Here is a 20,848-nt window from a genome sequence, read left to right as displayed (position 1 = left end):
ATGATGTGACGGTTTTGCTATGAAAATAAGTTTGTGACAACTTTATTGTGACTGTTCAAAAAACGTCAAAATACCGTCATAATAATTTTATTGCTACGAAATTGTGATTATTGTGACGAAATTTTTTGTAACAATACTCTTTTTTTCTTGTAGTGAGTATCAGGACAAAACAATACACAAGATGGCTAAGTGTATCAAGGAGATGAAAAAGAGAACAAGAAGCTTGAGAACCCTTGCAAAGAAGGATCTCCCCCCCACCAGTTTTACCAAGACACCGAGAAGAGGTTGGAGAGAGATCCACCACTTGCACAGCATTGGTACCATACAGCACAACATGGGTGGACCTTGAAGCCGTTTCTGATGAGCCAAGCCAGCACTCCTGGGAGACACCTTCTGGTAACACATCAAACCCCTCATACTCTTTGGGGTCAGACTTCCAAAGCTCTTAGGTAACACTCCAACCTTTGTACATATGCATGTAGTTCTTTCTTTTTCTCTTTGCATTTTACTTGTTTTGTTTTGCACTCCTTTCTCATTCTTTTATAACACAAGGGACTGTGTTATTTAAGTGTGGGGGAGGAGTTTCATCTTTTACTAATCATGTTTTCTCTTTTCTTATTTTCTACTTTGAGTAACACTCCAACCTTTGTACATATGCATGTAGTTCTTTCTTTTTCTCTTTGCATTTTACATGTTTTGTTTTGCACTCCTTTCTCATTCTTTTATAACACAAGGGACTGTGTTATTTAAGTGTGGGGGAGGAGTTTCATCTTTTACTAACCATGTTTTCTCTGTTCTTATTTTCTACTTTGAGTCTTGAGTCACATTTTTGCATGCATTCATGTAGTTGCATCTAAGTGCATATAAAAACCAAAAACAAAATCAGAAAATTTCACAAAAAAAAAGTTCATTCTAGTTGCATTTCACATTTTTAGGATCGAGTCTAGTTTAAGCATATAGGTTGGATCTTTCAGGAAGTAATGATAGGTATTTTCCCTGAGAGTACATCACTTTGAGAATTTGGATTAAATATGCTTGTGAAATGACTTCTGTGCTTGCAAGGCTTGAAATGATTTGAATCTGAGAAGCAAGTTTGAATTGAACTCAACTCTAATGAGTGGAAACCTTGAACTTGACTTGAAATTATCCTGTGATGCATTGTTTGAATAAGCTTGTCGATACCGATATACATATTTGAGCTAGAATCCTGTTTTTACCACCCTCTTCCTTAGCTCAAATAGCTGAATCCACCCTGAACCCATCCTTCCTTCAAGCCAAGTGTTTTTGTGTGATTGAAAGGCCACCTTGGATCAAACTTAGCAGAAAGTGTTAGGTTTAGAGCGACAAGGGCAAGTCTCATTGAATGTTAAGTTCCATCATCAAGGAGCTGAGAAATTTGGCGAGAACTTAGTGTGGGGGAGTACTTGTTGGTGAGTGGAAAAAGGAGAGATGATTGGAAAAAGGACAGTGATGAAAACTAAGGGATAGAAAAGAAAAGAAATCAGTTTTGGAGTTTTGAGTTAAAGAAAGTGAGCTCTAGTATTTTGAAAAGAAAGAGTCTAGCCTCTAAGTAAAAGGAAAAGAAAAGAAGCCAACGAGCTCAAATATTTTAAAAAGAAAGAAAAAGAGGCTAGAGGTTGCAAAAGAAAAAAAGAGTTGTGTAAAGTTTGAACTCCAAGGCTTGAGTGTGAAAATGAAAAGTAAGTCCCCTAGTGAAAGAAAAATGAGTGTGAAAAGTGAGGTTCTTGAGAAAGTGAGCAAGTAAGGAAGCTTTGAGTAGAGTGTGGGGTTGGATGAGTCCTTGCCCTTGTATGCATAGGTTGCTCTTTACCTTTAGCATTCTGCCAAAGTTTGATCATTCATAGAGAGATCCCTTGCTGCATTGAACCCACTCAGGCATTGATGAGATCATTTTATTCATAACCTCTCCCTAGCCAAACTTTGCTTGTTTAAACATTGCATCATTTGATCCACTTGGTAGAAAGCTTAATGAATGTCAAAGAGTTGAGGAATAAGAGAACTTGTGGAGACCACTGTTGAGTTGATACATCAGAGTATGGTCTTGCACTGCATATTGAGCATGAACTTGAATTCTCTTAGTGGTCACTTCTCTCTTTCAAAGGAAATATGAACTCCCAATGCATTCAAACTCTTTCTCTCATTTGTTCTTTTTGCTTGAGAACAAGCAAAGGACAAGTGTGGGGAAGTTAATATGTTCATAATTTGAATCATTTAGGTTGTATATTTCATTCCAAATCATATCTTATTTCATGCATTTTAGGTCTTTAGGTGTTGTTTTAGGACTTAGAGGTTTGCATTAGGTCCAAGTGAGTCTTGCATGTTTTGGAGTGTTTACAGATTATTTGGAACCAGTTTGACCCTGAAAAGATAAAGCCAGGAGAAGAAATGGTGAATTAAGCTTTAAAAATGGTGAAAACAGCCTTTTGGAAGTTATCGGTGATTGCCTGTACCGCGGGAAGCTTTTCTCGGCGATTTTTCATGTACTGTGGGTAGATCTCTTGGCCAAAACACGTACTGGCTGTTCAAGGTTCTCGGCCAAAAATCTCGGGTGCGGATACATCTCCGAAATCACGTTACCGGAAGGTCTTGACGGCCGATTCAGCCTCTGGAGTCTTCAGAAAAGATTATGATAATTGAATCTAAATTTCAGAACAGTTGGAATCGATGAATTTGGAGCAGCGAGCTGAAAGATACGGCCACCGGAAGACAGATCTGTCTCGCATCCATTCCGGAGCAATCCGATACGTCTGAAAGATCGCCTGTCCGGGGAGTTTTAACGTCCGATTAAGCTTACACGGTATTCAGAAAAGTTGGAGATGATCAGGTCACGGATCAATAACAGGTAGAATCATTGTATTTGGAGTCGTGAGCAGAGAGTTAAGCCCACCGGAAGGCACACCTGTCTCGCTGCAGTTTCAAAACCGATCCGATGACTCACAAAGATTGCGTGGGACGATGCCTTTCCAGTCCGGTTCAGTTGCCGGGGCCTTCATCAAGACTCAAGATATTTGAGTTCTATTTCGAGAAAATCTAAGATCATCTAGTTTGGAGCTATGTGCTGAAAGATACCTGGTCCAAGAGCTTCTTTTTGATCGTTTCAATGCGCTGCAGAGATGAGCCGTCGGGGAACCTTCCACTTTCCAAGCGCTGAAGGTTTCTTCAACCAAAGTTTGAGATATTTGAGTGCTCTTTCCACTGAAGTTAGAATCAAGCCACTTGGATGTATATCCTGGAAGTTACTCCCGCGAATGCGAAGTGGTCCTAGGAGATTTGAAGTCTACGAGATAGTTTAACGACTTGGTTAACTCGCAGCGCTTAAAGGTTAAATTCTGGAATTTAGCTGTGTGTGGAGATGTGCGGTTAAGGTAACCCTGAGTGAGATCAATGACCCCCCGTGCAGGAAAAATACTAAGTCCACAAGCTGTGCATCTTGAGCATGCGAGTTGGCTGAGCAGTGAACTGAACCGCACAAAGACTCGCAGTTTACACCGACTTGGGCCTGCAAATTGGGAGTGAAGTAGACCATCCCGCACACATGTTTGAAGTCCTGTGCTACATGAATGTGCGAGCTAGAGAGCAAGAGAACCTGAATCGCACAAACACTCGCTGTTTAACTGAGAGAGGAATGCGGCTTGGCTTACAAAGTTCTATCTCGCTAAAGCACCTTTCCAGACTTGTGCGAATTGGGCATGTTACTTGGGACAAAAGATGACCAACTCGAACACATATTCTCCCCAGAATGCGTCTTGATTGTGCGAGTTGAAGAGAAGAAAGCCTGAACATCACAAACACTCGCGGTTTACACCAAGATAGGCATGCGGCTGAGGCTGAAAGATTTAAGACGTACAAGGCTGTTGCTATGGCTTTGAGACTCGGACCTGCGGGATTGGAGGCACCTGACCAACTCACACTTTTGGAATTTTACCCATTTAAGCCGGGTCATTACCCAGTTTGTACTGGGCTGACCCGGTTTGTTTAAGGGGCTATAAATACTTTTTTTAGGATTTTACCTTAAGGACAAGTTTTATTCTCTCTAATTTCTTTTCCTCTTTTGTGAAAGACTCCTTTGAAGAGAAATATCCCTTTTTGAGAGTTTGAATAAAAAAAATCAAAGACCTTTTGTGTGTTTAAAGCTGCAATCTATCTTATCTATCATCTCTATCATCATTTCCATCCATTAATCATGCTAATCTACTCGACTTGCAAAGGTTTAAGAGAGATTATTATGATTAGTGTGTAGTGTCCTTAATGAGGTTCTAGATGTGTAGGTTAGGGTGCTAAAGTGTTAGATTAGGAGTGCTTAGGGCTGGATTCTTTGATTTATCTCTCTAAATAGCTATTCTCTAAGCTAGATCCTTGCACATCACTTGTGATCTAGAATCTGGGTTTTTCATGCACCTCAAGTGTTTGATGAAATTTCTGAAAGAGCTATGTTAGAGGTTTATGCATTAACCACATGATGATGTTTTGTTATTTGCATAAATGGTCACTTAGAACTGATTCTTAATGCTGTCTTGTTGTTTGATCTCCAATGATGATTGGGTATGTGAAATAACTTGATTTGTGTCTTGATGCTTGGGAAAGATTAAGGCTTGATTAGAGTTCTAAATCATTTGAATCATGTTTCATTATTGTCATTAGCATTTCTAGTTTAGTACCAAAGCACCCTAGCCAGCTATCATGTCTAGAATCTCATGCTTTCATCAGTTCATATCCATCTCATTTGTCATTTGCTACTTTTGTTGATCATTTGCTTAGTCATTAATCTTGTTTAAGTCTTTAGTAGTTATTAGTTTAATCAAAACCCCCACATGTTTACTTGAATTAAGAAGCAGTTCATATAGCTTAGTGTCTAGCTTCCACATGTTTTGTTTGACACCCTTTATACTACATTGATTAAAGGGATTGATAGCCCTCAAGACCTCAAAAATATTGTTTATGAAGCTTTAAGCCCAGTTCATGTTGTTCCGAAGAAAGGAGGAGTCACTGTCATTTGAAATGATAAATATGAAATGATCGCTACAAGAACAGTCACTGGACATCGTATGTGCATCGATTATTGGAAACTGAACGCAGCAACTAGGAAAGATCATTTTCCACTTCCCTTCATAGATCAGCACTTAGTATTAAAATGGGAGAAATGTCACTTTATGGTACGAGACGGAATCAATTCCCATCTTAGGCAGAATCAATTCCCATCTTAAGCTTTGGAAAGATGTGAAGATAAGCACTTAGTATTAAACTGGGAGAAATGTCACTTTATGGTACGAGACGGAATCGTGCTTGGGCACAGGATTTCGGGAAAATAAATTGAAGTTGACAAAGCAAAAATCGAAGTCATGACAAGCCTACAACCCCCCCCCCCCCACAAATGTGAAAGGAATTCATAGTTTATTACGACACGCGGGATTTTATAGGTGCTTCATAAAAGATTTTTCTCAAATAGCTAGATCTCTTACGCGTTTGCTTTGCAAGGAAACAAACTTCGAGTTCGATGATGAGTGCTTAGCCGCGCAAGCACCTGATTTGGAACTCCCATTCGAAATCATGTGTGATGCAAGTGATTATGCTGCCAGAGAAGTTCTTGGCCAACAAAAAGATAAGAAACTGCACGTAATCTACTACGCAAGCAGAACTCTAGACGAAGCTTAATGCAATTAGGCAACAACAGAAAAGGAACTTCTAGCTGTCGTATTTGCATTTGAGAAATTCCGTTCTTATCTCGTAGGATCTAAGGTTATAGTTCATACTGATCATGCGGCAATTAAGTATTTAATGTCTAAGAAAGATGCTAAACCCAGATTGATAAGATGGATCCTTCTACTGAAAGAATTCGACATCAAAATCCGAGATCGGAAAGGAGCAGATAATGGAGTTGCAGACCATCTTTCACGAATTCGAGTTGAAGAAAGATTGCCTTTAAATGATAGTTTGCCAGAAGAAAACATCTATGCAATAGACGTAGTTCCCACTAATGCAGTACCACCACGTCATCTCATGCGACGATCAGACGCTTTCAACACCCCATGGTTTAGGCACATAGCAAATTACTTAGCAGTAGATGTTGAACCACCACAATTTTTTGGATATAGGTAGAAGAAGTTTTTGCGAGACGTAAGACATTATTTTTGTTGATGGTTTAATGCAAGAGATATGTTGATGGTTTAATGCAAAGATGCGTGGCTGAAGAAGAGATGGAAGGAATTTTATTCGGATGCCATGGCTCGTCTTACGCAGGACATTTCACAACTTTCAAAACTGTTTAAAAGATCTTACAAGCAGGTTTCTGGTGGCCAACTTTGTTCAAAGATACCCAAACTTATATATCGCGATGCGATAAATGCCACAAGATGTGGTACCAGCTAACAAGAGAGAGAGTGCATGAGGTTTGAACATAAAGTTTTGGGTAAAGGGTGTGGTACCAACTAAAGATGAATTGGTCATATAGGACAACAAAGAATGGTAACAATGAGGTGAAGATGTCCTAGATGTATATCATGATGCTTACTAACACCAATGATGAGAAAATTAGATGTCAAGATTATGTTGATAAAACCTGATTTTGACCACTTTTATAGATCACTTTCAATATTTTATGCACCTGTTTTCACTCAGTTTTAAAGGTTTTGTAAGTGTTTTCCATGTTTTGGAGTTTTAAAAGGCTTTTCAGGAAGCTTGGAGCTTTGGAGTGCATTTTGGAGCAAAAGTACATTTTTGGATAAATTCAGGCCGTCAGAAGTTTGGTAACCAAAGAAGGCCTTCTCACCAAATTTGGAGACATTATAGAGGAGATAACTGATGAGCTTTGTAAACGGGGTTGTTGTTTTCGTTTTACTAAGCTTCAGATTTTAAATTTATAACCCCTAAATATCTGCAAGTGCACAGATGTGCGCTGTAGTACATAGGGTATCGATCCAAAGAGACTTAGTTGTTTCAGTACGAATTCACGGCAATGCTTAAATCAGACTAGAACTAAACAGGTTTGGGTTTTGGTTTTCACTAAATCTAAACTATAAAACTAAACAAGTAAAAGCAATTAAAAACAATAGCAAACAAAAACAAGTAAAAATCGATTATGAATGAAAGCAAGTAATAAGCGAATAAAAGTAGAATGAATTCGAAGGTTGTAAGCAATGAAAGAAAAACGTTGGGGCTCAAGGGGTTTCGCAGGGATTCATGGACTAGGCTATGTCGATTTTAAACATATGATAAAGGTAATCAACTACGTATGTTCTAGAACTCGAGGCACGAAAGTATGAATAGCCTACTTTCGCAGCACTAAACAACTATCTCTCGCAACCCTGATCAGTAGGTTTCCACTCTGATCCTGGAAGGGAGAAGATGCAATAGCAGAACAAGACTCATCAATATTCACAACTCAACTACAGGTAGGTTTCCACTCCTATAGAATTATTGCTCGTTTCACCCTAGTTCAGACAATCAATGAGAACTTTCGCAACATATCATGTCAGATCGGCTTCTAAGTGGCCAGCAAAGAATCACGCAGTAAGATTAAAGGCAAACGAAGAACATTTAGAAGATTATAAATCCTAAATCTATCGATTCATAAGCAAAGACACATGAAATTCCCTTTGAACAATCCCTTTAAACCCAACTGGGTAACTACTCAAACATATTGTAACAAAGCATCATAAACAAAATTGAAAGTGCAGGAAATTAAAGAGAACAAGGAAGAGAAACGAAGAACAGAGAAGCGGACGGAGGCGCAATGATTGCACTCCAGCGGCGGCTCCTCCTTCTTCGAAGACGGCGGCTACACGAAAATCTCCCTCTCTCTCCAAGTATGTGTTTCTCTCTTCGTCTCCCCTCTTTATAATGACCTAAAGAGGGTATTTATAGTTTCTGGGGTGGTCCTGGACACTTAGGGCTTCAAAAATAACAAAAGGAATTGATCTGGGCTTTAATTAAGTCGTCTGGAAAGTGAACGACCAAGTTCCGCGGTCGCGGTGGCTCTACCCGCGGGAAAATGGGTGTTGGCCGCGGTCCCGGCACATGGCTCTCTTCCAGAACTGCATTTTCTGTCATTCTTGCATCGGGAATATCTGAAGATCTAACCGTTGGATTATCTCCAAACCAAGTGCATTAGAAAGCTGGTTGGATCCTATATGTTGTCTCTAATTTTGGAGGTGATCAGACGGTGAGAAGGTCTTCATTGCTGATCATACTTCTGACGGTCTGCATTTATCCAAAATTGCTCATTTGTTCCAAATTGCATATCTTTTGCACAAGTTTCCTGTAAAGTCTTTTGAAACTCTAAAACATTGAAAACACTTTAAAAACCATTGAAAACAGAGTTAAATCACCTGCATAAGACATAATTATGATCCATAAAAGTGGTCAAAATACAGTGTTATCAACTCCCCCAGACTTACCTTTTTGTTTGTCCTCAAACAAACTTAAGTCAGGAAAGAAATTTTTGAAAATCGCAGGAACTAAACAATATCTCAGTGACCGTCCTTCTAAACCATAACTTATCGTGAAACATCAATTTGGATCTAGTCTAGAAAACTCTCATCAAAATACAAGCAAACTAGTCCGTTAATCCGTCATGCGAAAAATCTACACACTTAGATCTAACTTCCAGTCAACTAGCTCTCTACATTCTTTAAGTATATTGTGAGTTCTCATCAAAGAAATTATTCAGGGTTGACGGCGTTTGGCATTAAACGCTATTTAAGTGGTGGAGTTTAAGTGTTTCAGGTTACCTGAAGAATATGGAGGATGCAAGATATTATGCAAAACCGCAAGAGAGAGAAGGACATGTTGGTGATCGCAGATTTTCAGTCACTTCTCCTTTGCCAAATGTTGTTGCATAATCTTCCTCCTTTGTGGTAAACAGCTGTTCCCCCAGACTTAGATCTTTTCCGGGAATCATAAAGATAATCACCGAAACTCTATATAATCAGAATCTAGCTTGCCTCAAGGATAAAATTTGATCCTCCTAGACTCTCTAAGGTTTTAAAATTCCTCTCCTTTCTGTTTTTCTTTTCTTTTTCGTTTTTTTTTAATTTTTTTTAAGAGGAAACAACCTTTTATAGAGAGAGAGTCTAAGGGACGAAATTGTGCCAAGATTTTGAAGTTTTTCCATGGCAAACTGAGTTTTCTCCTTTTGTTGAATCATTCCAATGAAATCGCAGATCTCCGTCTTCAGTGACTGAAAACCGCGTTTATCCTCTTTCTCTCCGACGTTTTTGCACATATCTGCATATAGGATAATGAAAAACAAGAATGCATGTGGTTTAAAAGAGGTTAGGTTCGGTGGGGAACTAGCTAAAGATGAACTAGCCATTCAGGATCAACAAAGAGTGGTAAAAGGATAAAGGAGTCCTGAATGTATGATTCGTTTCCCTGATCTAATGTTTCAGTGAGAAAATTATGTCAAGATTAAGTATTCTAGCTACCGCCTAGTCTAGGCCTAAATCACAAAAAGAGCAAAAAACGAGGAAATAGCGTAGAAGCACACTGGTCTAATTCATCATAGTAATGTTTATTGTGTTCCTGGTTTGAAAACTTTTTGAAAAACATTTTGAAAACGATTTTTGAAAAATTTTATGAAAAACTTATTGAAAAATTTTGTGTCCAAAACAAACTCAAAACAAATCAAATTTCATTAGTAACGGATGAACATCCTCCCCCAGACTTCACACTGTCCTCAGTGTGATAAATCTTGGAAAGAATGGTAAAGAAAATAGAAAAGTTGAAATGTTTAAGTGAACTTATCGTGCTGGAGAGTGCTGCCGTTTTTTTTATGTTTATTCTTCCTTATTGAAAACCTGAAATTAAATGAAACAGAAACAAAGCAATGGAAATAGAAAATAAAGGTCAAAGGGAAATAAATAAAATACCAAGTGGGCTGCCTCCGACTAAGCGCTTGTTTCAAGTCATTAGCTTGACATTGTTGCTCGATTAGACTTAACCGGTGTCGTGACACTCCTTGACTTCATCCTTGGTCGAGGATGGATCAATTAAAAACATCACTTCTCTTTCGTCTTCTGTTTCTTCAGCCAGATATGGCTTTACGCGCTGTCCATTCACTGTAAATGAGTTTCTGGTTCTGTCCCACAGGATAATGGCTCTGTATGGCTTGACTTCCTTTATCGTGAATGGTCCTGACCATCTTGAACGTAATTTTCCTGGAAAAAGCTTAAGACAAGAATTGAAAAGAAGAACTTTATCGTTAGGAGCAAAAGTTCTATAAATAATCTTCTTATCATGATATGCTTTAGTCTTCTCCTTGTAGATCTTCGAGTTTTCGTAAGCATTGTGTCGGATTTCTTCTAACTCGTGAAGTTGAAGTAGTCTTCTTTCTCCAGCTGTTTTCAGGTTCATGTTCATCTCCTTGATAGCCCATTGCGCTTTATACTCAAGTTCTACTGGAAGGTGACATGCTTTTCCATAAACTAGATTGAATGGTGTTGTTCCTAATGGCGTCTTGAATGCTGTTCAATATACCCATAATGCGTCGCCAAGCTTTGTAGACCAATCCTTGCGATGAACTGCAGTAGTTTTCTGCAAAATCGACTTGATTTCTCTGTTTGAGATCTCTACTTAACCGCTGGTTTGGGGATGGTATGGAGAAGCAACTTTATGTGTAACTCCATTCTTTCTAAGAAGATTCTCGAAGACTCTGTTGATGAAGTGCGATCCTCCGTCGCTTATCACAATTCTACGAACTCCAAAACGCGGGAATATCACAGATTTAAACAATTTCATGATGACATTTGCATCGTTGGTGGGGCTAGCGACTGCTTTAACCCACTTAGAGACGTAGTCTACTGCTACTAAGATGTATTGGTTTCCAAATGAGGTAGGAAAGGGTCCCTTAAAATCTATTCCCCAGACATCAAAAATTTCGACTTCGAGAATAAATTTTTGAGGCATCTCATTCCTTTTGCTTATGTTGCCCATTCTTTGGCATTTATCGCATCGCGATATATAAGCTTGAGTATCTTTGAACAAAGTACGCCACCAAAAACCAGCTTGTAAGATCTTTGAAGCGGTTTTGAATGTTGCGAAATGTCCTGCGTAAGACGAGCTATGGCATCCGAATAAAATTCCTTCCATCTCTTCTTCAGCCACGCATCTTCGGAATAGTCCATCAGCACATCTTATAGAGATAAGGTTCATCCCAAAAATAATGTATAACGTCTTTCAGAAACTTTTTCTTCCTATACCCAAAGAATTGTGGTGGTTCTACATCAGCTGCTAGGTAATTTGCTATGTGCCTAAACCATGGGGTGTTGAAAGCATCTGCTCGTCGCATGAGTTGGCGTGGTGGTGCGGTATTGGCATTGGTGGGGGTAGTATCTATTGCATAGATGTTTTCTTCTGGCAAACTATCATTTAAAGGCAATCTTTCTTCAACTCAAATTCGTGAAAGATGGTCTGCAACTCCATTATCTGCTCCTTTCTGATCTCGAATTTCGATATCGAATTCTTGCAGTAGGAGGATCCATCTTATCAACCGAGGTTTAGCGTCTTTCTTAGACATTAAATACTTGATTGCAGCATGATCAGTATGAACTATGACCTTAGATCCTACGAGATAAGAACGGAATTTCTCAAATGCAAATACGACAGCTAGAAGTTCTTTCTCTGTTGTAGCATAATTGCATTGAGCTTCGTCTAGAGTTCTGCTTGCGTAGTAGATTACGTGCAGTTTCTTATCTTTTCGTTGGCCAAGCACTGCTCCGACTGCATAGTCACTTGCATCGCACATAATTTCGAATTATGAAACGCGGCTAAGCACTCATCATCGAACTCGAAATTCGTTTCCTTGCAAAGCAAACGCGTAAGAGGTCTAGCTATTTGAGAAAAATCTTTTATGAATCGCCTATAGAATCCTGCGTGTCCTAAGAAACTACGGATGCCTTTTACGTTTGTGGGGGGTTGTAGGCTTGTCATGACCTCGATTTTAGCTTTGTCAACTTCAATTCCTTTTCCGGAAATCTTGTGCCCAAGCACGGTTCCGTCTCGTACCATGAAGTGACATTTTTTCCAATTTAATACTAAGTGCTTATCTTCACATCTTTGCAGAACTTTACCAAGATTGGCTAAGCATTTTTCAAAGGAAGATCCATAGACAGAGAAATCGTCCATGAATACTTCCATGAAATACTCAATAAAATCTGTGAAGATCGACATCATGCACCGCTGGAAGGTAGCATGTGCATTACACAATCCAAAAGGCATACGTCTGTAAGCGAACGTGCCATATGGACAAGTGAATGTCGTTTTTTCTTGATCCTCCAAGCGAATAGGAATTTGAAAAAATCCGGAGTATCCATCAAGGAAGCAATAGTAGGGATGATTAGCTAATCTTTCTAGCATTTGATCTATGAAGGGAAGTGGAAAATGATCTTTCCTAGTTGCTGCGTTCAGTTTCCGGTAATCGATACACATACGATGTCCAGTTACTGTTCTTGTAGCGATCATTTCATCTTTATCATTTTTAATGACAGTGAATCCTCCTTTCTTCGGAACAACATGAACTGGGCTAACCCAAGTGCTATCTGAGATAGGAAAGATTATTCCAGCTTCTAAAAGCTTCATAATCTCCTTCTTGACAACATCCATGAGATTAGGGTTCAGTCTCCTTTGACTTTCGATTGAGTTTTTAGCATTATCCTCTAGATTTATCTTGTGCATACAAAGATCTGGAGAGATTCCAGGTATGTCATCAAGTGAATATCCTAAGGCTTTTCTATGCTTTCTCAGCTCAGTCAACAACATTGTGGTTTCTTCTTCCGTCAAACCAGAGTTTATTTTGACAGGATAAGTAGAATTTGGTCCAAGGAAAGCGTACTTAAGTCCGACGGGAAGAGGTTTAAGCTTGACTTTAGGGGCTTTAAGCTCGCTCCAAGGATCATTAATTGCTGCAGCAGTGTCTTTAGGAGGTGTAGGAATGTTTGTTTGGTCCTTAAGATCTAGATAGTTTAGAGGTTTCCTATAAGTTTCGGATTTATCAAGCATATGTGCGCACTCACTCGAAATTTCTTCAAGGAAATTGCGTTCATCTTTTGCGACTGAAAGCGTGACACTTAAAGGGTCGTCTAAAAGCAGATCTTCATAGACTTCCTCAATAATTCTGTCTAACTCATCAACCCAACAAATTTTGCCATCCAAAGTTGGTTTATCGAAACTTTTGTTCATGTCAAATTGCATAACTAGGCCGGCTAGATGAAGGTCGATGTTTCCTTCAGGAACATTGATTATGGCTCCGACTGTAGATAGGAATGGTCGTCCAAGAATAAGTGGATCCTTAGGTTCTTTTTCTAGTTCTAGAACTACGAAATCGGTGGGGATGGAACATTTTTCGATTTCTACTGGAACATCTATTAGGATACCTACGGGTTGTCTAACAGAACGATCAGCTAATACTAGAGAAATTTTAGTGGGCTGGAAAGTGTGGTATCCTAAACGTTTTGCTACTGAAAGAGGCATCATGTTTATGCTTGATCCTAAATCACAGAGAGCACGCTCAAAAGCTATATCATTGATGGTGCATGAAAGTACGAAGCTTCCAGGATCGTTTTTCTTTTCAGGGATTCGGCTTTGCAGGATAGAACTACATTCATGGGTTATCATCATAACTCCTTCTTCAAGAGTTAAAGAATTTGTTAGAATACCCTTCATGTATTTTCTTAAAGCAGGAATCATAGCACAAACTTCTATGAAAGGTAATTTCACATTTAATTGATCGATCAGCTCTTTCAGCTCAGCTTTATCTTTCTCCTTCTTAGGGGCTCTTAAGGCTCTAGGATATGGGGGTTTAGGTTTGTAGACACGAGTTGGTGGAGGTGGAATCGGGTCTTCTCCGAGAATTTCCCGGGATGAATCTTCTCTTACTTCTTCTCCATCCTTTTCTCCTACCACTCCTCTTTCAACATCTTCATTCGTGATTCTTTCTTTTAACTTTTCCTTACCCTTTTCCTCATCTTCGGGATCTTTAGGAAATTCAGGCTCTTTGTAAGCTAATCCGCTCCTAAGTGTGATAGCTTTCATATGATCAGAGGGATCTGCTTCGCTTGAGCTTTCGAAAGATTTTTCACTTGGCTCCTCTTCAAAATTTTCTAAGTTTTTAGAATTAGTTTTGATCATTAGGCTAAGGAGGGTGGAAAATTTTTCATTGAAATCCCCTTGCATCGTTTTTAGTTCAGATCTAAGATCACTAATCTCTTGAGACCTAGATTTTTCCAACTCTAGAATCTTTTTGTTACAGGTTTTCAGCTTCAGAAGAGGGAAAACTAGGATATCGAACATGATTAGATTGAATAGCCAAGATTGGTTCGGAAGATGGTTTCCAGGCAAGTTCGGAAGATAGTTTCCCGCGGTCAGAAGGTTCGCGACCGCGGTGAAACAGGTCTTGGCCGTGGTCATCATCATCACGACCGCGGTGAAAGCTTGGTTTGCCGTGGTCCGGATGAATGGACCCGCGGTGATCAGAAACGAATGAAAAATCTTGAATTTGGTAGACTTCTGCAGTGTTCATCATCTCTTGATCATAAGAATCCATTGGGTTATCCCAACCATCAAAGTTACACGTATTGTGTGCCTTGTTTGGTTGTTGCAATCCAAGATGACTCATTATGTGATGGAGACACTTCATAACTTCCGGAATTTCTTCTTTCTTCTCAGGAAGTGCAGAATTACCAAAGGTTACTTGATTACGGATGCTGTTTGCGAAATTTTTAATGAAAACGTGAGCATCTTCTACAGATCTAGTTGAGAAATCTCCATTACTTGCTGTGTCGAAAGAGTGTCATAACTCTGGAGTTATACCTCGATAGAAGATACCCAGCAGGTATTCTACGGTATATCCATGGTGTGGACAATCTCTTTGGTATTCCCTAAATCTTTCCTAAGTATCTAAAAGATCTTCATCTTCTTTTTGTTTATAAGTTCTTATCTTGTTTCTTAAGAGATTTGAACGATTTCTAGTGTAAAAACGATTTAGGAAAGCAGTTCTACACGCTGCCCACGTTTTTAGTGAAGCAGGTGGCAAAGATTTTAGCCATTTGCTGACATTATCTCTAAGAGAGAATGGGAAAAGACTACCTTTGTGGTAACCCCATTTGCTGTAATGGTTGCACATAATTCTTCGAACGTCTCGATATGGTCAATCGGGTTTTCGAATGAATAACCATAGAATTGATTTTGTTGAACTAAATGGATAAAGGGTACCTTAATTTCGGTTTTGCCATCCTTTGGTAAGGCTGGTTGAATAGCTCTTCGATCCTCCAAGAACTTCTCGAGTGAATCGAAACTTCCAATCAGTTCATCATCATCTTCACGTTTTGTCGATCCGATTAGCTCATTGTCATCATAAATCGTTTCTTCAAACTCGTCATCAGTCAGGTCATCATCGCTTGGATCACCATCCACACGATATGGTGGATCACCAAGAGTCCCGGGAACATGTTCCCGGTCTCTCATTGTTGAGAAACCTGAAAAATTCAAAAGAAAAAGTAAAAGTAAACAAGTGTTCTAATGGATTTAAGCTGGGATTCACAACAAAACAAATCAAAGTCCCCGGCAACGGCGCCAAAAACTTGATGAGCTTTGTAAACGGGGTTGTTGTTTTCGTTTTACTAAGCTTCAAGTTTTAAATATATAACCCCTAAATGTCTGCAAGTGCACAGATGTGCGCTGTAGTACTTAGGGTATCGATCCACAGAGACTTAGTTGTTTCAGTACGAATTCACGGAAATGCTTAAATTTAACTAGAACTAAACAGGTTTGGGTTTTGGTTTTGGGTTTTGGTTTTCACTAAATCTAAACTATATGACTAAAAAAGTAAAAGCAATTAAAAACAAGAGCAAACAAAAGCAAGTAAAAATCGATTATGAATGAAAGCAAGTAATAAGCGAATAAAAGTAGAATGAATTCGAAGGTTGTAAGCACTGAAAGAAAAACGTTGGGGCTCAAGGGGTTTTCTAGGGATTCATGGACTAGGCTATGTCGATTTTGATCTTATCAGCCTTAGCTCCTTTGCTTACAGACAAATCTCCTTCGGCTACAAGCTGTTTCTTTATTCCATGCTCTGGTTCGAGCTCTCCTTTCTTGATGATGTTCAGTATCGCTGATAGATAAGACTTTTAAGGGTCTCAGGGCTATCAATCCCCTTGTCAATGTAGTACAAAGAGGTTTATCAATCCAGATGTGGTGTTAGACACTAAGCTATATGATCAAGTTCTTAATTCAAGCAAACAAGAATAGGTTTTGATTAATCTAGAGACAACTATAAACATAAACAGGTTTAAAGACAAATGACAATGACAAATGATGTGAATATGATATGATGGAGGCATGAGATTCTAGACATGATAGTTGGTTAGGGTGCCTTGGTGTTAAACTAGAAATGCTAATGACAATGATGAGACATGATTCAAATGATTAAGAACTCTAATCTAGGTTAATCCTCTCATGAAGGTATTAACCCCTATACTAATCCATTTTCAAACCAAATTCCCATTTGTGAAACATGAATCAATATGCATTAACAAACAGCTCTTAATGATCATTCAAGCATTTAACAAATCATTCCCATGATGAAAAATTACTTAAACCTCTAACACAACTCTTTCAGGAATTTCATCAAACACTTTTGGTGCATGAAATTCCCAGAATCTAGATCTCAAGTGATTATCAAGGATTTAGCATAGAGAACAGCTGTTTAGAGAGATGAATCAATGAATCTAGCCCTAAGCACTCCTAATCTAACACTTTAGCACCCTAACCTACACATCTAGAACCTCATTAAGGTGACTACTCACTAATCATACTAATCTCTCTTAAACTTTTGCAAGTTGAGTAGATTAGCATGATTAATGATGAGAAATGGAGATGGAGATGATAGATTCAAAAGAAAACAGCTTTAAACACCCAGATCTCCTTAAACTTTCTTGATTAAACACTCAAATAAAGATATTTCTCTTCTTAATGGAGTCTTTTCACCAAAAAGGCAAGAGACAAAGGGAATAAAACTTAGTTCTCCCCCAAAAAACCCTAAAAAGTATTTATACCTTCTTAAAAACGAACCGGGTCAGCCCGGAACAAACCGGGTCCTGACCCGGCTTTAATGGATAAAGTGGGAAAAGCTGCGGGTCGGTTCAGTATGTCCCAGGCCGCACACCTAAGTCGCAGTAGATGAAGACTTGTCTTGTGAGGCTTGAATCACCTTGTCGGAGCCGCACGCCTATCTAGGAGTAAATTGCGAGTGTTTCTGCGGCATGGTCTCCTTCCTCTCCAACTCGCAGGGCTGAGCCGGTTTCTGGGGGATGTAGAAACTGTGCGGGTTGGTCTCTATTGCACTTAGGTCGCAGGCTCAAGTCGGAGTGAATTCCGAGTGATCGTGCGGCATAGATCCAGGCGCGGATGACTCGCATGCCTAAGTCGCACGATTGTGGACTTAGCATTTCTCTTGCTCGGGAGCTCCAGACCTCTTCCAGTGATAGTTTACCCGCACATTTCAACTCGCAGCATCAGCATTCAGGTGTTCATCTTCAGGCCTGCGGGTTAACCAAGTCGCAAGACCATCTCGCAGCATCCAGAGCAGCTTAGATCACTTCGCATTCCGGAGAGTGTAACTCCTGTGATACTTGTCCGAATTGAATGATTTCGGTTGCAGAAGACAGAGGACTCATTTATCTCCAACTTTTGTGAAGGAAGTTTCAGTGCTTGGGAGGTGGAAGGCTTCCTGGAGGGCACATCTTTGCAGTGCATGTATACGACCAGAGAGAGGCGTCTAGACATGTGTCCATTCCGGAGGCCGTATCTTCCTGCTCATAGATCCGAATTGAATGCTCTTGGACGTTCTGGAAAGAAAACTCAAATGTCTCTGATTCTCATGAAGGACCCGGAAGCTGAATCGGCCTGGAAGTGCACCGTCCTTCGCATCCTTCAGAACTGATCTGCTCGGTCCGGAATACCTGCGAGACAGGGGTTTCTTCCGACGAGCTTATCTCTCTGCTCACGCGTCCGAATTCTACGATTCCAATTGCTATGAGACCGTGCTTCAATGCTCTCCAACTTCTATGAAGGACCCGCCATCTGAATCGGACCGGAAGGCTCCCCGGACAGGTGATTTCTGAGACTCGTTCGCACCCGGAGATTTTGGCCGATATACTTAATTCGCGGTACGTGAAAATGGCCGGTAAAGCTTCCCGCGGTACATGAAAATGGCCGGTAAAACCTTCCTGGCCAGCGAGAATGGCCGATAACCTCCATAGACTCAAGTTTTCCACTTTTTCAAGCTCTGCTCACCATTCCACCTCCTGGATTCATCTTTTCAGCTCCATAATCACCTGATAGACACTCAAAACATGCAAAGACTCATTGGGACCTAATGCATCTCCTAAGTTCTAAAACAAACCCTAGGGACCTAAAATACATGAAATAAAACATGATTTGGAATGATTTGTGCAACCTAAATGATGCAAATTATGAACATATCAACTCCCCCACACTTGTCCTTTGCTTGTCCTCAAGCAAAAAGAGCAAATGAGAGAAAGAGGTTGTATGCAATGGGAGTTCACATTTTCTTTTTGAGAGAAGTGATCACAATGAGAATTCAAGTTCATGCTCAATTATGCAATGCAAAGCCATACTCAGATATATGTCAACTCAGCAAGGAATCTCCACAAGTTCTTCTCTCTCTCAACTCTTTCACATTCATTAAGCTTTTATCAGGTGGATCTCATGATGCAAGGTTTAAACAAGCTGGCTTGGCTAGGGAGAGGCTATGAGATTAAAATGATCTCATCAGTGTTCAAGTGGGTTAAATGCAGCAAAGGGATCTCTCTATGAATGATCAAACTTTGGCAGAATGCTAAAGGTAAAAAGCAACCTATGCATACAAGGGCAAAGACTCATCACTCCCCACCCTCTACTCAAAGCTTCCTCTCTTGCTCAAAGACCTCACTTTTCACACTCATTTTTCTCTCACTAGGGGATTTGTTCTTCACTTTCACTCTCAAGTCTTGGAACTCAAACTTTACACAGCTCTTTTTCTTTTACAACTTCTAGCCTCTTCTTTCTTTCTTATCAAAACATTTGAGCTTTTGGCTTCTTTTCTTTCTTTTTCACTTAGAGGCTAGATTTTTCTTTTCAACAAACCAGAGCTCACTTTCTCAAAACACCAAGACTGACTTCTTTTTCTTTCATTCCCCTAGTTATTTTCACTCTCTCTTTCCACTCATCTCACCTTTTTCCACTCACCAAAAAGTCTTTTCCCCCACACTTATTCCTCGCCAAAACTCTCAGTTCCTTGATGTTGGAACACAGCACTCAATGAGACCTGCCCTTGTCGCTCTAAACCTAACACTTTCTGCTAAGTTTGATCCAAGGTGGCCTTTCAATTCACACACAAACATTGGCTTAAAAGAAGGATGGGTTCAAGGTGTGGGAACTGATCCATGATGTGGATTCAGCTACTTGAGCTAAGGAAAAGAGTGGTAAAAACAGTGGTTCTAGCTCAAGTATGTATATTGGTATCCACAAGCTTTTTCAAACAATGCATCACAAGATATTTTCAGGTCAAGTTCAAGGTTTCCACTTAATTAGAGTTGAGTTCAATTCAAACTTGCTTCTCAGATTCAAATCATTTCAGACTTTGCAAGCATAGAAAAAGATTCACAAGCATATTCAATTCAAGTTCTCAAAGTGATGTACTCTCTAGAAAACCTATCATTACTCCTTGCAAGATGCAACCTATATGCAAATGCAATCTAGACTCAATCCTAAAAATGAGAATGCAACTACATGATCATTTTTTTTGTGCAGATTTTTCCATTTTTTTTTGGTTTTTATATGCACTTAGATGACTATGCAACTAGAATGTGACTCAAGACTCAAAGTGTAAAATGAGAAAATAGAAAACATGGTTAGTAAAGGATGAAACTCCTCCCCCACACTTAAATAACACAGTCCCTTGTGTTATAAAAGTATGAGAAAGAAGTGAAACCAAAGCAAACAAGCAAAATGCAAAAGGAAAAGAAAGTCTACATGCTATTTACAAGGTTTTGAGTGTTACCTAGTGGCTGTTGAAATCAGACCCCAATGAGTAGGAGGGGTTCGATGTGTGGCCTGACGGTGTTTCCCAAGAATGGTGGCTGGCTTCATCACTCCCGTCGTCAAGATCTACCCAAGTGGTTCCATATGCGACCAAGGCTGTGCAGTTCATGGAACTCTCCCCAACTTCCTCTCTGTTTCTTGGTGAAACTGGTGCTGGAGCCCCACCTTTGCAAGGGTTTTCAAGCTTCTTGATCCTCTTCTTCATCTCCTTGATGCACTTGGCCATCTTGTGGATGGTTTTGTCTTGGTACTTGCACCATTGTTGGAGAATACCAATCTTCTGTTGAGCTCTGAACCCTGAAGTGCCTGGTTCCTCCCAGTTGTAATCATCAAAGTGATATCTGTTTCCACCAAAACGTTTTTGAGGTGGAGGCAGATCAGCATCGTGAGCACCAGCTGCACTTGTGGTAGCATCTTCAGCGGTTGCTTTCTTTCCCTTGGAGGCTTCTTCTCTGCAAGCTTGCCTGTATGTGAGGATTGGTGGATCAGTTTGGACATTGTACAGCTCTTCCTTCAGCAAGAAGAAGTGAATGTTCCTTTTAACTTGGACTGTGGTGATGGAGGGATTGGGTAGGAGAACTTGGGCTGGCTCACTGATGAGTGTCTTGAAGTTGTAGACTGCCTTGGTACCCACTCTTCCTTGGAGAAAGCCAATCCTACACAAATGTGCTTCATTAATCAGATCAAACTTTGCCTTGTTCTCCTTGAATCTATACCCCATGGCTTTCAAGAT

At 39.8% G+C, this 20,848-nt stretch overlaps 1 non-coding gene across 1 annotated transcript; it reads left to right on the top strand.

Moving 5' to 3' along the window:
* The first annotated feature begins 14,858 nt into the window (after nucleotides 1-14,858).
* On the top strand, nucleotides 14,859-14,966 carry LOC112084973. Its single transcript, XR_002898619.1, has one exon. It is a non-coding gene; the product is annotated as a small nucleolar RNA R71 (small nucleolar RNA).
* The last annotated feature ends 5,882 nt before the right edge of the window (nucleotides 14,967-20,848 follow it).

This window comes from Eutrema salsugineum, unplaced genomic scaffold, assembly GCF_000478725.1.
Source record: "Eutrema salsugineum unplaced genomic scaffold, Eutsalg1_0 scaffold_4, whole genome shotgun sequence".
Classification (NCBI taxonomy): Eukaryota; Viridiplantae; Streptophyta; class Magnoliopsida; order Brassicales; family Brassicaceae; genus Eutrema; species Eutrema salsugineum.
Note: the sequence above shows the minus strand (reverse complement) of the source record. Positions and strands in the feature narration are given on the sequence as shown.